The following is a 15,000-nucleotide window of genomic DNA, read 5'->3' as shown; positions in this document are numbered from 1 at the left end:
GTTTACATGACAGGTAATTCGCTGAATAATGTTTCTAAAGCACCATTTCATGCGGACCAGTCCTCTTTATGAAAACCCTGCCATGGACCATTTAGTCAATGAACTAAAGATCTGATACTGGTGTTTAAGGCTTTACAAAGCTTAGTGACCACCATCACATCAACACTGCCCTACACACCCTCTTGCTTCCTATAGGTGAGTTCCCAGTATTTCCATTCACTGCCATCCTCCTAGCTCCTATTTCATCTTCTAACCTAGACTTCCATTCTCTTTAAAACCTCCATAGACATGTTTTTATAAACAACTTTAAATATTAAATGATTTTAGGTGTTTGACTTATTGAGTTTTCATTCAGGCAAGTGCTGTTAACTGAAGCACGGGGCAAAATTCCATCATGCCATTTTCCTGCAAGTCCTTGGTTAGAAGTCACCCATGCTATGAATAGTTTTGCCTATTTACATACTATGTGTACAGTATTATGTGTTTACTTTTTAAATTTTTGCTTGTTTACTATTTCAGTCAAAAGAGAATAATACATACCAATAATTTACCTTTATGAATAATTACAGTAATTTCATGAACTTAGTTATTTCTCTGCTGCACTATATTTTCTGTAAAAATATAGGGGAGTAAGGATTATTTCATTCCTGTTATGTCCTAGATTTCATGTGAAGTTACCTCATCTAATCCCTGTCACATCCCTAAGAAGTAGATATCATTCCGTTTTACAAATGAAAAACTTGAGACTTTAAGGCAGTAACTGTTCTATGTCAAGTTGAATATGAAGTATGAGAAACAGAATTTTAAACTAGATACTCTCAGCTCCAGAGCATGTATACTTCTTTCTATGCTGTGTTTTGTTTCTAGTATTAGAACTGCACCTCATGCATAACTGTTGAATTGAAGATGATATTCTGAACTCTGTAATCATCCTCAAGAAAATGCCTTATATTAGGAAATAATACATAAAACAAAACCACAGAGCAAACAAAAATACACTCCCACCCTATGGCAGGCAGCAGCTGAGCAGCAGTCAGTGTGAACTAGTCCCAGGTATCCTTGAATGCATTGTGATAGCTCTTTCTCCAATCATACATCTCAAATCTTGTCCCACCACCAGCTTTTCCAGACAGCCTTGTCTAAACAGATTCAGGATGATGATAGACCTACATTTCTGTTGGTTATTTCTCTCTCCATTGTGAAAAAATACTTAAACAACTTAAAGGCAGAGAGGATTATTTTGACTCAAAGTTTTAGAGAATGCTACCATCAGTGTGGGAAAGTCATAGAAGCTGGGCAGATTGGTTTAGTCTGTGGTGGTAAGAGCTTACAGCATGCCCTGTCCACATCTTGGTACTCCAGGAAACAGAGAGTAAAACAGGAATTAAGTCTACACTATAAACTTCAATGTTCCTCCTGTGATCCATATCCAATAGCCAAGTATGATCTCCTAAGTGTCCCCCATCTTTCCAAGACAGTGCCTAGCTATATGCCAAGTGTTCAAACACTAGGGCTTTCAGGGAACACTGAACATTCAGGAATAACAAGACACACTCATTTGCACCCACTTTGAGTTTGGGTGAATCACTTAATCTCCCTTCCCAAAGTCTCAATTTTCTTAATCTCAAACAGAATATAATAGTGTTTGCTGCCCTGTCTTGTGGAAAGAATTTGCACAGATTTGTGTAGGATTTTAATAATGCTTGGCACACAGTAAATTTTTCCATGATAAAGATTGCAATAAAAATAATTCTGTGCCATGTTTTGTTTAGTTAATATCAACTGAGTTCTCTGTGAACAAAGAAAAATTGACCTACAATAAAGACACAAAAAGAGTTTAAATATAATACTTGCAAATACTTTAGCCAAAGTAAGAAAGGAGGAGAGAGCCCAGGATTAGAATAAATGATAATGTACAAGAAAATCTTGGCATGGTTGAACATGTGGCTCTTAGAGTCACTATCAGTGCTTGAATCTAGGACCTTGAGTCACCCATTGTGTGATAAAAGCCAAGTCACTTAGTCCCTCCAAGTAGCTGATGCTGATTTGCAAAGTTGGGTTGCAAAATATAGAATCAGTTAATAGGGCCATTGCAGAATGAAGTGAAACTATAACATATATTTATTATTTGAGACAATAATCTCTTGCAAGGGACACCATGAGTTATCAGTAATTGACCAAAGTTTCATAATGATAGTAACTATTATGTGTTATCAGTACAATTGGGGTTATGAGTAAGGGTCATCCTGTATCAGCTGGAAAATAAAATATCAGCTGGAAAAGCATTTATTTGGTTTTTCCCTAGAGGAGCTGAATTGATGTTTCTTCCCAAGAAGCTAATTTTTCCTGCCAGGAAAATATGGGGCAAAAGAATTGCTTCTCCTTTCAACTGGGAAAATAGTTGTTTTCCACAAAGATTAAGCTGCCCCATACTCTGAAACTCATGGTGGTTAGGTGGCACTACAGATGGGGGAGTCATGTGCTGCCTGAGTGTCAGCGTATTAAAACAAAAACATTGACATAAATGAGTCAGGACACATGAGGTCTTATGTTTACAGTTAGCAAGAAAGACCCTTCAAGAGTTTCACAAGAGAAGCTGGCATTTTAGAAATAGAATTCATGGAAAACAGGGCTGTTACACAAGGACTCTGATTCCTTGACAACCAGGGACTACTTTCCCTGAGGCCTGGAACATATAGCACCTGAACTCTACTGTGCAAGGACAGGAAATGTGAGGAAGGACCTGATAAAATGGTTAATGAGGGGCTGGAGAGATGGCTCAGCAGTTAAGAGAACTGACTGCTCTTGCAGAGGACCTGGGTTCAATCCCCAGCACCCACATGGTGGCTACGAACTGTCCTTACCTCCAGTTCCAGGGGAATCCGAAGCCTGCTTCTGACCTCTGCGGGCATTGCATGACACAGGTGCGCTCACATACATGCAGGCAATACACTCATACACATAAAATAAAAATAACAAATTTAAAAAAATGGTTAATGAAACCAATGAAAAGCTTTCATCTGGATTTCTTTGAGTCTGAATCCAAATGGCTGGGCTTTAAATGTTGAGTAGGACACATCAGTGAGTTGACCATATCTGCTGACACTTGGATATGAGGCGCTACACAATAGGTGAAGGAACTATTCTTTAGATACACTGCAAAAACTTCAACCATAGAAACTTGGAAGGGAAGGTACCTAAATGCTGGTGTCTTTTTTTCTTTTATGTTGCTGTGATAAAAATACCCTGACAAAAACAACATAAGGGGAAAGGGTTCATTCAGCTCAGAGTTCAAGGTATAATTCATCATGGGAGGAAGTCAAAATAAAAAGATCTTGAAACAGCTGCTAACATCACATCCACAATCAGGAAAATCAAGTGAGGAATGCTGCTGCTCAGTTCCTTTCTCCATTTATGCAGTCTAGATTCCTAGTCAGGGGATGGTGCCACCCATAGTGGGCAGGTTTGCCCAGTTCAATTAATGTAATCAATATAATCTCCCACCTGCATGCCCAGAGGCCTGTCTCCCAGGTAATTCTAGATTTTAAGTTGACAGTTAACGCTAATGGATTTCTAAACAAACACAGAAGCCAATGCAACTGATGTTTTATAAATAATACTGACTCTGAAAAAGTGTGCACTATTTGCTTACCACTGTCAGAATGACAAAGATCCAAAAAATAAATGATGAACAAATTCTGGCAAAAAGGGGAAGAATGGGAAACATTTATTCACTGCTGGTGTGGTGCAAATGGGTGTAGTCATTATGCAAATCTGTGTGGCGATTCCTTAAAAAGATAAAAATAGATCTCCTACGTCATCTAACCACACCCCACTTGGATGTGTACCTGAAGACTCTGTGTCCTATTATGGAGATACCCATTCATTCACGTTCATTGCCACCTTATCCACAACACCCAGAAAATGGAAACAACCTAGATGTCCATCAACTGAAGAATGAATAATGAAAATACCCATTTGGTACATTTACACAATGAGTTGTTCAGTTTTTAAGAAAAACAAAATTATGAAATTCACATGTAAATGTATGGAACTGGAAACAATCATCCTAAATGGGGTAACTCAGAGCCAGAAAGTCAAACACTGAATATTCTCTCTCCTAAGTGGATGCTAGCTTTCAATCTTTAGATTGCTGTGTTTTATTTGGGAAATCCTAAGAGATCAGGAAACAAATAAAATGCCATGGGGGTGAGGTTCATGGGAGATGTAAATAGGAAAGTAGAAGGATTTATAAAATGGGTTTAATAGGGTGAGAATAAGAAGGCAGGGCAGAAGAGGAAGTAAGAGGAAGGATAACTAACACTAAAGGCCTTTTGAAGGATTCATGTAGAAAACTACTATGCAAGCTTCTATCAATATATACATATACAATGTAAAAAGAATTTAAAGATAGTTACCCTATAATAACAAGGGCTCAATAACCTTAATAGACTAGCACATGAAAAGCTGAATGCCAATAATGGGCTCCCTCTTTTGGACCTGTTGACCAGAGAGTTTCCATAGATCTTCAAACAATACTGGCTACTGCCATTGAACTTCAATAATGGGCTCCCTCTTTTGGACCTGTTGACCAGAGAGTTTCCATAGATCTTCAAACAATACTGGCTACTGCCATTGAACTTAGTTACTCACCAGAACTGGATGATAAGACCCTTTTGATGAATACACTACATGTCTGAGTCACAGAAAAAATAAGAAGAAATCAAGCTGATACTGCCTTTGATACTATGTTTTTCTGCTGGCTAAATTTCATAGACTAGAAGGTACTATGTATATTACTGACAGAGAAAGGAAATAATCAGGTTTGCTCAGCTGTGACTACTCCCAGCTTTAGTGTAAACTAGCTTAGCAAAATATGCCCAACTGGTGCAATAGTGGCACAAATATTATGGGAGTAACCAATCATCTTCAAATTGGATTTAAAGCCCAGTTCACAAAAGAAGTCCATACTGGATGTTCCGTTATCAAGGCAAGAACCTGAGACTAGACAAATCACAGGCCATAGGAGATAACCTACTACAGTCATTCTACATTGTCTGGACACCTCAGGGTGTGAACATATGAACACACAGCACTTATAACAGCATGCATAAGACCTGTGCTAATCCAAGTTAGACAGGGGTCTAACACGAATGGGGGAAGTTCAGCCCTAGATGAGAATCTATTGGCAACTGATGGACACTGAAAGGAGAGTCAGTTTTCCTTACTTGTGTGATTCCTGGTAGGTTGCCCAAATTCCAAAGCATGTACCCATACCCAGGAGCATTTGGGAGGCATAGATTGGAATCCATAGGCCTTTAAATATCAATAAACAAAAAATAAGTAAATAAGTAAGTAAATAAATAAATAATAGTTTAGATACTAATGGAGTACATGAAATGGGGAATTAGTGGTGAGGGGCTGAAGAGTGTCATGGGTATCTGAATGTGATTAAAAGTACATTGTGTGCAATTCTGGAATCAATAAATAATTATTTTAAAAATTTATATCAAGAAAGTTGCATTTCATTGCCTAGTCATTCCCCATTCTGGGAGCAGTGACTAAGGTTTCTTCCTTAACACTGGAATGCTCTGTGAAACTACAGAACAAATCCAATCTATAAGGGCTGGTGCCCAGTTCCCAGTCTTGGGAACAAACTTGAGGTCAGACCTAACAAAAGGTCCTTTAGGAAAAGTTCCAGAACTGAGGTAACACAGCAAGCTACTCCAAAAATAAACCATGATTGTGTTCAAAGGGAGTTCCAAACCTATGAGGCACATGGCATATCAGAGGAAAAATATCAAAAGAGTGTCTGTCCTATGTAGAAAATGTTAAAGAAAGAGCCAATGATCAAGGCAAGGAGGTGAAATACTGTGCAGTAAGAATCAGGCAGAAGGCAGGGAAATGCTCATTAACTTGATTTTTAAATTTAGTCTTTCTTATCCCTTGCTATGTGATCTGGAGAAACTAGTACATAAAGCAAAAAAGAACTCTGCTAATGTGAAACTTATATGGAAAAATGTGAAACTTGTCATTAATTCAGAAAAAATATGAATGAACTGAAAAATAAACAGAATGATCTCCTGTGATGGGAAATATTAAAAATCAAATGTAAAAGGATGATGTGATAAAAATTGATAATGACATAGAGAAAGATCAATAAAGCTAGCTGGTCAAGGAGAAGTTTTCTTAAAGAAGTGATGTTTACCTTGGGAATGATACGATGGGCAATCACTAGTTATGTGACAACCTGGGGAACAGGTACTTTATCAAAGAGAAAAATAAAAGGGCCATATAGTGAGAATGAAATTTCAAACTCAAGAAAAAGAAAATACAGGACAATATGTCTTCAGAAGGTAAAGAGGAAGTCTTAAAAGGAAGGTCAGGAGCTCAAATGTCATTTAAAATTTTTTTTATTTGTAATTTTTATTTTATGTGTATGAGTGTTATGCCTGCATGTAGGTAAGTGCACCCATGTTGTACAATGCCAGTGAAGGACAGAAGAGGCTGTTGGATCCCCTGGAACTGGAGTTATGGACAGTAGTTACCTGCCATGTGTGTGTGCTGGGATTCGAACCTGGGTCTTCTGCAAGAACAGTCAGTGTTCTTAACTGCTGAGCCATCTCTCCAGCCCCTCAGGTATCATTTTTAAAGGATGAGAAATCCTAGAGTCATTTTAGGCAGAGGAGTCATGTAAATTAATTTGCATCTAAAATTGTTATGACTGATTATTAATGAAAAAAACCGTGTAAATAGGAAGGCTCTTCCAGGATCCTTGACAAATCTCTAGATATTTTAATAGAACTGGTAGAAATGCACCAAAGGAGGCTGAGATTATACTTTGGAAATAGAACTTATTGACATATTAGATACAGGTGTCATATAAAGAAAATAATTACTATGATGCTTTGGTTTGGTGTTTGAATGACTAAATCCAAACATTGGCAAAAATAAAGAAGAATAGAGGAGAAACGTGTCCTGGAAAGAATTCATTTTGGCCATCTCAGTAGAGATAGCAAGTTGAGGATATATGTACCTGTTTGTAAGTTAGTTGACAGGTCTGGGTGAGAAATTTGAATTGGGAGGACAACAGCCTATAGAATACTATCCAAAACCACAAAGACTGGTTACATCTAGGAAAATGTGTATTTAGGGAGCAATAAAACCAAGCAGTAAGCCAAGAGGAAAGCTGTTCTTTAGAGAATGAATAGAACAGAAAGAGCTCACGAAGGAAGCAGAAATGTCGTTGGTAGGAAGAAAAGCCAGGTAATAGTGGTATCGTATTAATAGGAGAAACATTGTTTGAATAAAAATAGACTGCTCCTGACAGTAGAACATATTGAAAGATCAAGCAAGACTACAAATAAATGCCCCTTGGATTTAGCTACATGGATTAGCTACTTTTCAAAGAGGACTCAAAGCCAAAGTAGTAATAAAATCCATTTCAAGTGCATAAGAATGTGAAGCACCAGAAATTGAAGATGGAAATAACCTATAAAATTTGATATAAAGAAAAACTGAGAAATCAGAGAAATGGAGGGAGGTCTATCTGGAGACTTAACAGATTTCCTTTTCCTCTTACATTTCTTTGTATGTCATTTGAGATGAGTTATAAACGCTACTAATTCCTATGATTTGTTTCCTGATTAGTATATCCTAGGTTCTAATGTAAGTATGTCCCCCGATTCAATTTCCAGATCAGCTCACAAATTCCTCTGAGATAAGGGCTATTACAATTTTTATCTCACTGATGCAGAAGCTGAGGTATAATGAGTGCCAGACCAAGTATTTAAACCAAGACAGGAAGATTCTACAGGTCGTGGCTTTACCAGCCCTATGAACTGCCCCTTCTATGCTTCGCTATGTATACTGTTATTCTGACAGAACGAGCCTATAAAAAGAGAACATTTTACATTGCCAGAAGGGAAAGTAAAATTGCAGGAACAAAGTCTTCAAGAAGGTAAGAAGAATGAGATCAAAGCAAAACAGCTTAGAAGAAATTGGGCACCTTCTGTACCCTAAGAGATCGGTGAGAACACGGGTCTACGTGCAGATAGCTTTATGGATTTGGTGGAGGGTGGAAGCATTGCCAGATGTCCCCCTCCAAAAAAAAAAAAAAAAAAAAAACCACTTAAAATCAAAGTGAGAAAAGAGGTTTGGTATTCTAGGACTGAAAGTGAAATTAAGAAATTAAGAAAATGGAGAGCCACAAACAGCACAAACCAGAGGCGCATCAGAGGATGAGTTACAGATTTGAGTTTCATTTTGAGTTTAGAGGTCATGAACTTAGAGTGAATCAGCATAGTTGCAGTGATCCCTCCCCCTGCCTTCCTCCAAGCAGAGCCAGTTACCTCCCTGGAAACCAGTGAAACAGAAGCAAATTGTTAGGTTTTTCAGGAATACAGGAAGGAAGGATACTGAAACAAGGAAGCTGGTAATGTTGCAAGTTGAGTTTTTTAAAAGCAGATCCTAACATGAAATTGAGGTACAGGAGGTTCATCGGGGATCTAATGGTGCTGAAAGGGATAGCATCTATGATGGGGGGGGTTAATCAGAATTCAACAGAGTGATATTATGTTTCCTCTACAGTTTTCACATGGAAAAACATTGAGTCAACTGATGAGAAAGCAAATACTATCCATCAGGTAGAAATGGCTGAGATCATTGCTACCCCTGGCTTGTGTCCACCAGAGCAGGGGGAGGTGAGGCTTTTTTCAGTGAGCCAGTACATCAAGACAAGTGGCTAGGTGACTCCTCAGTGGGACCTATTCTGAAGAATTTGAGATCTGGAGGTCACATGATGACAAATAGTCTTTTTATAATGGATCATCTGGAAAGTTCATCTCTCACAGAGGGCATGTTATGATAGAGCAAGGAAATTAGAGTCAGTCACGAGAGAGGGAGTCCTTCCACATGTTTTGGGGAGCTTAGTATGAACCTACTATGTGGCAGGGGCAGATGAAAGTGTCAAATACTGGATAACGGCAACTGATACACATTTTCCCTAAATATAATGTTGGTTTAGAAATAATCCCAAAGTATCTAAAATTCCAGACAAGTCTTAGACCCTCAGATTCCCTTTTGGATATTAGAAACTTCTTTGGAATACCTACCACGTATATTTATTAAATCCCCATAAAGATGCTCTGAAAATTTTGATATTTCACAGGAGAAAGGCTAGAGTTCTTTGCTCAGACAATAAGGACTATTTAAGAATTTATCACTTGAGGTGACTTCCATGTGAACCTGTAACAAAGGAAGAAAACCATTAGATGGCTTCCTAAATCACATTCTTTTCTGGTTCAGTCTGTAAGTGTTTATATATGTGTGTAGTATATGTGTGAATACATGTTTATACATTTGTGCACATGTATTTGTATGCATGTAAAAGTCAGAATGTGATTTTGGGTTTCCTCTGTTGTTCTACATCTCTTTTTAAGACAGGGTCCTTACTGAGCTTGTAGTTGTAGATTGGCTAGACTGGCTGACCAGCCAGAATCCAGGACCCACCTGTCCCTGGCTCCCCTCAACACTAGGTTTACAGACACATGCTAACATACTTAGCTTTTATGTGGGTGCTGTGGATCCAAACTCAGGACTTCATGCTTGTATGTAGGCACTATACCTTATATTATCTCTAGGTCTGTGCTTCATCTTTTTTAAAAATTATTTTCTTTTTAGTTATGTGCGTATGTATGTGTCTATGTGTGATTATGTTCAACTGTGAGTACAGATGTTTGTGATATCAAAAAGAGGAGGTCAGATCCTCTGGAACTGGAGTTACAGAAGGCTGTGAACTGCTCTACATGAGTACTGGTAACTGAACTTTGTTCTTCTGCAGAAATTATAAGTGCACTTAACCACTGAGCCATCTCTCCAGCCCTCACTTTTTTTTGCAATGTATACAAGTTCAAGGAACCTGAAGCAAAGCTTTATGTTTGAAGATGACTTAATTGCAAAGATGAAATTATATTTTGAGGGAAAAGTGAATTGAAAAATAATATGAAGAAGGCCTTTTGGCTTCCTGTCAGTTCCCATGTCCTCCTGAGACAAGTATCAGTCCTTAGAAATAACTGCAGAGTCTCCTGGCTACGGACTCCGTCACCTAAGCAATTTCTGCCAACTCTACCCTCTGCAATCCCTTTAACTGCAGTGGTCCCACATTGTGCTAGTGTCATTTGTTAATAAGGAGCAAAAAGATTCTGTACTGCCTCTTAATTTTTTTGGAAATTGCATGGCTAAAATCAATGACTTTTGTTGCTAACAAAAGACTGTTTCATCTTACTATGTGATAGCTTTGCACACAGGAAAAAAGAATTATTGTAATGACAAATTTAACAGCATGGGCTATTAGCAGCTAAGTTTAGACTAAGTCTTTACCCTAGTTACTATGATTAGACTTGAAAATGAAAATATTATTTCAATATGGAATAGAAATCTCACCACGCTTCTCACATGGGAAAAATAGTTGCTGAAAAGAATTTGAATTGGTTATGAATACAATGCAATTATTCTATTGAAAACATTGGCTAGATGGGAACTTTTCTAAAGACAGAAACCAAATAGGCTGTGACTTCAGTTATGTTCCTTCTACCCCTACACAAATTCCAACCACCACCCCACACCACACACACTTAGGACTAGATTGAAGAACTTTTACATTCTCAATTCATCGGTTGTTGAGAAGTACTTCCTGCTTGTGAACTTGGTATGACACCGTCAGGTTTATGGCCTTGAAGAAGCCACTTCCTCTCTGACTCTTGTTTGTCACCTGTAACTCCTGTAACTGAAAGTTCTCATTTGACCAATGAGATCTTCCAAATCACAAATTCTGTAATAACGCTCCCATGGAAATAATATAGTCGTCTGTGGCATGTTTGCATGTCACTCTTAGACCATACCCTGTGTGAGGAAATGGTCCATTCAGCAGGGCAGGGATGATAATCAAGAAAGCATGGAACCAAAACTTTTGAGTGCTGACACTGAGCCAGAATAATATCCAAGGCATTTTACAAATCTGCTGCATTGCCACTCTCCAACCACCCCCCCCATGATCATGTATTCACTATCAGATGAATTAAAGGACAAATTTTTAAATAGTAAATGTGTTCTCTACCATGGCATTTGAACCGTGGACAAGACCACATTGATTTTATGATATAAAATTCCCTTAAGCACACCATTTTCCCCTTACCTACAGAGTAAAGTAAGCCTTGAGAGTATCACATGAGAAATTATTTTTAAAACTTCCAGATATCTCCTTTGGAAATAAATGATTTCAAAATTAAAATGCAGCATGCATTTGAGAGCAAGCAGGCATTGGAATTCTAGCTTTGTGATAATTCATTTAAATTATCTGAGGCTTGGTGTCTTCTATGAAATGAGGAGAGTAACACCACCTTGCATTTCAGTGGGAACTTAATAAGCTCATGTACATAAGGCATTTTCTCCTCTTTTCTACGTCTTTTCTTATAGGCCTACCTATTAATTTCCCAACATGAATTTATTATCACTACAAAGTATTTGGACATCATGTGAGGTCAAATTTTCAGTCCTTGAGAACCTAAAATAGGCAAGCAGGAAAACCAGTCATGTAACAGGAACAGTCTGTCAGAGGGTATCTGTGGGAAAGCAATTCCTAAAAAGCTTGTCTATACTCCTACATTTTCTAGTCCACCCCCACCCCAGCATTAGGTTGGTAAAACGCCATGGATTCTGACCAATAACTTAGAGAAGACATGGTTTTTCCACCTTGATGCAGGTCATAGAAAAGAAGAACATTTTCCACATGCTGCCTTTCCTGTTAGGTAATCACACAAACCAGTTGTAAGTGTGGTATTGTGATGACTCTGAGGAAATTTTTCCAAACGAGTCACTGAATGACTGACACTGTGAAGGAAAGTATGCCACCAGAGGACTAGACATGCAAGAGCCTGAAAAAAACCTGTGATAGTATGTCATTTAGGTATCTAGTGCTGTGATCTACTGATGTTACAACAGATGCCTGTTCTTGATACATAGAGAGCAGAGATGAAAGAATTCGGCCTGCTCTGCAATTCCACTTGAAGTGTTTATAAAGGAAAATACTCTTGTTTCAGTTTTGAAAATTAAACAGTTATATTCAGCACGAAGCCTTGGGATTTAGGGGGCTATGGGCCATTATTGTAAGGAGGATAACATTACAAGGAAAGGTATGAAGTTGTAAATTAGCATGGCACAGCAAATTACAAGTAGGTGAGCTTAGGATATAAAGTCTGCATTTTGGTGTTGCATTAGCAGAACCACAATGAAAAATAAATTCTCGTTCATGTATACATACCTTTTTCTTCTAAGAGTAAAGAAGAGAAAGTAAGGGGAAAGCTGATAGATATGGAGTCTCAATAAAGATGTTTGTCATCTACTTTATAATTTTGCCTCAGTTTTTTCTCTGAATATAAACAAGAGTAGTTCTTTTTTTTTTCCCCTCTGAATATAAACAAGAGGCGTTCCAGTTCATTACTGGAAATTTTTTTTCTGGTACTTATGTAAACTTGTAATACCCCTTATCCTCACTGCAAGAAGTTTAAAGCCGAAGCTGTCGGTGTTCCAAAATGTCTTCCTGAGTACTCAATGTCATATTCCACTTGGGCTCCCTTATCCCATAAAACTCATTTAATGTAGGAACTTAATTACATGGAGATGGATCAAGGGCCTCAGAGGTGAAAGGCTAACAAGGACATTAATTTTTGAACCACTTAACAGCGGCCCCAACACTTGGAAGAACTGTACTTTAAAATAGCGATTGAAATATATTTAAACTCAAATAAATAAAACATATTTTCCTGCAAATGATGCCAAGTCCTGCCAATTAAATTTAGAACTATTTAAAAAAAATCTTTAGCTCTCAACAAATGCTTTTTCCCACTAAAAGCCATTCTGAACATCCAAGTTCTCACTTCTTCCCTGCACCATTATACCATGTTTCTCTTACTAATAGTTAAAGCTTCTGCAACTGTTTTCCACATATGCTTTTGGACTAGAATGCAAAACCTAGGTTTTCTGTTTTTATATAATCTCATGTGTATTAAAAGAAGCTATTACCAATGTCAACATACATGAAATCTTCCTAAAAAAAGAATTTTAAAACAATTTTGAATGGTCAAATATCTTTTACTGATATTGTACTTTTTATCAGTAATACTGATTAGTAAGGATGATACAAAATAATAACAATTTTAAGATGGAAATGTCAGATGCTGTTGTAATCACTTTCCACATAGTCTTTTTTTGTGGTCTCTAATTATCAAGTAACAATTTTTCACATGAGTAAACTGAATGTCAGTGATCAGAGAGACTTTTCCATGATGCCAGGATTTTGACCAATTGGCTAGAACTTGTACACACATCCACCTAACATCGACTCAAATTGATACACTATTCTGTCTTTAAATTTTAGAGTTAGTTTATATAATGAGATATATTTGAAATTATAAAAGTATGCATTTGAATATCTGTTTTAGATTCACTGAAATGATTATTATTCTGTTATTTGAATCATAGACCCAAATTTATAAAATAAAACTATGTAGTAAAATCAGAGCCATCTTCTTGGACTCTAGATAAAGTAATACATAAAGTTTAAGAACATTGAGATTTTAAACACTAAAGAAGATGCATTTTCTCTATCTTGACAAAGGGAGAATTCAGCTAGAATTTAATATGATGGTGTTCGTAAGTGGCCTTAAAACATTCAGTACAGTGATGTAAAAGTCTTCCCTAACTTTAATTTCCATGAATGCATCCTACAAAGTCATGCACAAACATAAAAACCCAATAACAAAGCCACATCATCAGAAGGGAGAAATTTGACTATGGCATGCAGTTTCTTTTTTTAAATGTTTTATTTATTAGTTTTTATTTTACATCTATGAGTGTATTGCCTGCATGTGTGTAAGTGCACCTGAGTCATGCAATGCCCACGGAGAACAGAAGAGGCCATTGGATCCCCTGGAACTGGAGTTATGGACAGTTGTTAGCTGCTGTATAGGTGCTGGGATTCAAACCTGGGTCTTCTGCAAAAACAGCCAGAGTCCTTAACTACTGAGCCATCTCTCCAGCCCCAGCATGCTGTTTCTTATATTTAGTACTAAGCACAGCTACATGTGTCATTAAGAATGTCTGTTGTGAAAAACAAGTGAAGGCAGGCCTATTAGAAACAAAAGCTCTTTGATTTTAAGTAATCCTTGCCCTTCTTTAATGAATCATCTCTCCACAGCAGCTCCAAGCTTTTATGAGGGTTCCTGTCATTAGCACACAGCTGATTAACACTTTACTCTTAGAATGAAGACATCCTTATATTATGGATAGCTTAGCAACTTCTCCAGCATTAGGTTGTGCTATCTTCCCCTTCTCTATCTACCCTGGAAGTTTCAGGTCTTGAGATACCCCACTCACAAGTATTTGGACTACTTGACAAACCACTTGTTTTCACTCTGTCTCCACTTTGCCTAGTTAGTTCTTTTGTTTAGCATCCCTTTTAGGATTAAATGTTTTTTTTTTTAACCTATTCAATAACATTTTTCTGAGCTAGGGTACATCTCTTTCAAAATTGGCTGTACATTTCTAGGTTTACAGATGAATTATTATGCTTATATAATCTTTTACTCATTATAAACTCTATAAGACATAAAATTAAATGAGGTTCCAACGTTTAAAAAAGATCTCCACCTCGTTGTCAAAACACAGTTTCATACAGAAAAATTCATTCCAGGGCTCTTGACATTGAGACATTTTCACATGCATTTCTAATCTCTATATACATGACTATCACTGGTCACAGTCACCCACCTTCTGAGCTCCTCGGCATCTGAGAATGAATACAAACTCGTCAGGTAGACAGCCTTCCTCTCCCACTAGAGCCTCCATAATCTGCTATCCCTGTTACTGTCCACTGTCTCTCAGCCCCCCCATCCATTCCCCCCTATCTGCCCTTCTGGTAAATCTAGTCAGCCAGAGGTCCCT

Source organism: Nannospalax galili, unplaced genomic scaffold (genome assembly GCF_000622305.1).
Source record: "Nannospalax galili isolate Female #2095 unplaced genomic scaffold, S.galili_v1.0 scaffold11, whole genome shotgun sequence".
Classification (NCBI taxonomy): domain Eukaryota; kingdom Metazoa; phylum Chordata; class Mammalia; order Rodentia; family Spalacidae; genus Nannospalax; species Nannospalax galili.
The sequence above is the reverse complement of the archived record's forward strand: the minus strand, read 5'-3'. Positions refer to the sequence as shown.